General features: G+C 47.0%; 2 non-coding genes across 2 annotated transcripts; both read right to left on the minus strand.

The window, feature by feature from the left end:
* Positions 1-2,735: 2,735 nt before the first annotated feature.
* On the minus strand, positions 2,736-2,808 carry TRNAK-UUU. The gene has a single exon. It is a non-coding gene; the product is annotated as a tRNA-Lys (tRNA).
* Positions 2,809-4,002: 1,194 nt separating this feature from the next.
* Positions 4,003-4,074, minus strand: TRNAA-UGC. Its single transcript has one exon. It is a non-coding gene; the product is annotated as a tRNA-Ala (tRNA).
* Positions 4,075-4,342: the final 268 nt, after the last annotated feature.

Genomic DNA, 4,342 nt, shown 5'->3' on the forward strand with positions numbered 1-4,342 from the left:
GTCGCAATTCACACCTTATTAGGCATCGGAGAATCCACACAGGTGAGAGGCCCTATGAATGCAGTGAGTGTGGGGAAAAATTCAGGCGCAGCTCAGTCCTTATTAGTCATCAGAGAATCCACACAGGAGAGAGGCCCTATGAATGCAGTGAGTGCGGGGAAACCTTCAGTCGCAGTTCACACCTTATTAGGCATCGGAGAATCCACACAGGGGAGAGGGCCTATGAATGCAGTGAGTGTGGAAAAACCTTCAGTCGCAGCTCAAACCTTCTTACCCATCAGCGAATCCACACAGGGGAGAGGCCCTATGAATGCCATGAGTGTGGGAAAACCTTCACTAGCAGCTCAGGCCTTTCTAAACATCAGAAAATGCACACCGGTGGGAGACCCTATAAATGCAGTGAGTGCGGGAAAACCTTCTGTGGGCACTTAGCCCATGTTAGTCATCAGAGAATCTGCAAGGGAGATCAACAACATAAACACCTCTAGGGCTATCAATACTTTTTTTTTCTCTAATAATTTTCCTGATTCCCACATAGTAACTTTTAAAGCTGTTTGAACTGTTTGCAGCATGGTTATCCCTCAGTTTGACCAGATGAGTGGCCCATTTTTGCTTTTTGCAATTTGCCCTGTTTTGAGGTGGACCCATTTGTCCTTTCTATCAACTCCATTATCCCATGAGTAATTCAAGTGTGCCCTTCCTATCAGGAACCAGGGAGCATCACATTTATACTATTCTGCCTATTTCAAAATTATTGTTAGTCACCAGTGATACAGATTGTATCATTGCCACTTGTTCTCACGTTGCTCTGGGTTGTGCTGAAGAGCAGATATAAAGGGAATTTTTCAAATTATAGTTAAATGAAGAGGAGCAGGGGCAGGAAAAAAAAGTGTAATTTCAGCCTCTGTGACACTGGAAGGAGATGGAGAGACGCAGAGATTCCCTCCTTCCCCATCACTGCAGAACTGTTACCTTTTGTCTGAGCCATGCAGAGGTTATCATCATCACATTCTATCCATTCACTTCTCAAAGTGTCCTGTGAGGAAGAGTTCTCAGTTGTCTGTGCTTGGAGATGATGCTTTGACTTCTTTAATCTTATATTAGAGTCGCTCTGACTGGAGATGAAAGTGTCAAAGACCTGGAAGGGGAATTCAAATGGATCCCAAACACAGTGTGATCATTGGGAGTTTAAATCCCAGGTTCCATCTATTGGTAAAGCCACTTCTGGCAAGGTGAGTGGTTTTGTCCCCCATTATGGCAATGCTCGGATACTAAAAAATTTGTAAATAACATAAGTGGCTATTGAGACAATGCTGAGTGAAGTATGTTTGAATGGATCAGAGGAGAATGTGATGGGAGAATCTCTTGTCCTGATTCTGAATAATCAGATGTAACCTGCTCTGGAATTTCTCTTCACACTTTCATTGCCGTGTATTCTATCTCTCTGTGATGTGGGTTTCTATCTTTCCTGAAGGCTGCTTGGTCACTCAGTTGGATATTAGTTCAGTTTGATAGGATGTAGCTCAGATTTATTGGAGAATTTAAGACAAATGACTATTTGCTAAAGTCATCATTTCTCACTTCAGCTTTGCTTTTTCCCCATCCCTCCATGATGACATGGAGAAGGTTGAAGTGCAGTTCTGTCTGCATTAGAGAACTCTCCAATTTACTGGACAGGCTAACAAAGAAACAGCAGTGATTTAAAATCTCTACTCAGAAATGGTGAACAACAGCGAAACCCCAACTAACTGAAGGAAGTGCATATGATCACAGTGTAGTTCAATTGTTTAAGTCAATATTGTCCCAGATGATCTGGGGAGAAAATTCCATGGTAAGTGATTTTTGAACTAGGCACAATGCCCATGTATTTGGTTCCAAAGCCTTTGTAACCCAGGCCCTACAGAAGATCTTTCCTAGCTAATCTTATTGTATCGGAGATGCTGCCCTTCATGATGCAGATATTGAGGAAATAGAAGTGGAGTTTTGTTGAATTTATCCTTTGTAGGTGCTAAAAATGTGTAGTGTAGTGGCTTTCATGGCCTTTGAGAAAGCAAGACAGAGCCTTGGAAGGCCCCGCAGGGTTTGTGGCACAGGAATTGTTCTCAGATTCCACTGAGACTTCACCTCAGATTGCAGGATTCAAAGTCCTGAGCGCTGCCCTCACACCATGGGACCAGCAGAGCACCTGTTGATTACTGTAGCCTTCCAGCAGGGAGGACTCTGTGGGCAGGGGCGGCTCTAGGCATTTTGCCACCCCAAGCACGGCAGGCAGGTTGCCTTCGGCGGCTTGCCTGCGGGAGGTCCGCCGAAGTCGCAGGATCAGCGGACCCTTCGCAGGCACGCCGCTGAAGGCAGCCTGCCTGCCGCCCTCATGGCGACCGGCAGAGCACCCCCCGCGGCTTGCTGTCCCAAGCACGCACTTGGCGTGCTGGGGCCTGGAGCCGCCCCTGTCTGTGGGGACAATTTTTTCTGGCAGGAAGGATTCAGTGGGAACATGCCTCTGTGACCAGCCCTGCATTTGTTCAAAAAGTCAGCACACAGCACTTTGCTGCAGGCCCAGAGGCCTTTCTTCCTCCACACTGTGAGGCCAGTGGACAGGTGAGGCAGTAGCACCTTCAGTCCCAGGCAGTAAAGGGCCCTTCCTAGGAAAGGCCATGTCCTGAAAAGGAAAAACTAAAGTCAAGGAGAGTCCTTCTAAAACCCTTTGGGGAAGTTACAGCAAGAAAGCATTTCTTTGCCTGACCAGGGACTTGAACCCTGGACCCTCAGATTAAAAGTCTGATGCTCTGTCAACTGAGCTAGCCAGGCTCACATTTGAAAAGTGGCAAATTTCATGCAGAAGAGAAACTAGTCAAGAAAAATGAGGGCAGGAAACTATGGAAAACCTGCTACTCTCACTCTCTTAGCAGTCCTAGCCCCAGCCTGCTCCTCCATCCGGTGCCCTGAGGCCTTATTGTTTTTTTCATTAAATATCAAATCCAGGAGAAAACACAGTTATACAAAGCAAAACAAAATCACAAACAGAAATGTCATTGGAAATACAGAAATAAAAAAGGAAAATGCAATCCCCATCACTTTATCATATCTGGGCCATTCCTGTATCGAGAGCACCCGCCAAGGTCCCTGTGTGCTTACGAGAAACCTGGACGAACTCATACCACAGCCTGAACATGAAACTCAACTGCTCCCAGGTGCCACAGTAAAACCCTTTCCCTGCTGTGACGTTGCACTCCTTAGGATTTTATGAAAATATGCTAATGAGTGTGAATATAAAGTGACTGGACTATGCTTCAAGCAAAAGGTCTCTTGTAAGGTATCATTACAAAGCTTAAAATCTACTGTGTGTGTTCATCCTATTTGTATGAACCGATCATTCCTGGATCTGAAACTAGAAATATGAACTATAACTCTGAGGTCCTGTTGTAACGATGCAAAGTGTGGGCCATTAATAGTGGTTTGGACTCTTGATGGCTCCCATTAACCAGGACAATTGACTGGAGATGGCCCTGTCCTGCACCATCCGTGAGTCAGGCCAGGAAGAATGAAGGCTTGGGGGGTCTCACAGGACATGTGACCATGTCCCCTGGTACAGGAATCCATCTTAAATTTGAGGCTTTTCCCCAGGAGAAAGACAAAAGATTCCTGCCTTGTACCAAAGCTGTATAAGGGGGTGGAACTGAACAAACATGGCTGCAGTCATGAGACATCCCCTAACTATCACCTGAGCTGGAACAAGGGCTATCCCAGGTGAAAAGATTGGGCCCAGACAAGAAATAAGTCTAGTCTTTGCCTCTCAGTCTGTGCAGATGGGACCTTTCCCTCCAGTGCTGGAGGATTCACCCTTCTCATCTACCCTTGTCCCAAGCAGCAGGGAATCTTACATGTACAGAGGAGTCTTAGGAGCAGCAAACCCCTCCAGACCTTCCATGCAATTGGCACTTGCCCCTCACTAAGCAGGATTGAAATTCTGGGCATGAACAAAGCAGGAGGGTGAAAAGAAATTGGAGATGCTGGGGATTGATCCCAGGGTCTCATACATGCAAAGCATGTGCTTTACCACTGAGCTACATCCCCAGATGGGCCATGCATGCTATAGGTTACACTCAGAGCCCTCCTGTTTCCAGCGCACCTAGTGGCTTAACAGCAGCATGAGGGACACATTCCCTGCTCTGAGGCCAAACCTGCTGTCCTGGAGGCTGCTGGTTCTTAGGGGTCACTTTGCAGCAGGGCCAGATTCTATGTGTGGGGCAGAGAGAGTGGGTGCCCTGGACTCAGGGTGCAGAGATACACTCAGCCCTCTCCCCTGCATTGGGGGGGGGGTGCTGCCACCCCCTGCTGGAAG

The sequence above is a fragment of the Mauremys mutica genome, unplaced genomic scaffold, assembly GCF_020497125.1.
Source record: "Mauremys mutica isolate MM-2020 ecotype Southern unplaced genomic scaffold, ASM2049712v1 Super-Scaffold_100270, whole genome shotgun sequence".
NCBI lineage: Eukaryota > Metazoa > Chordata > Testudines > Geoemydidae > Mauremys > Mauremys mutica.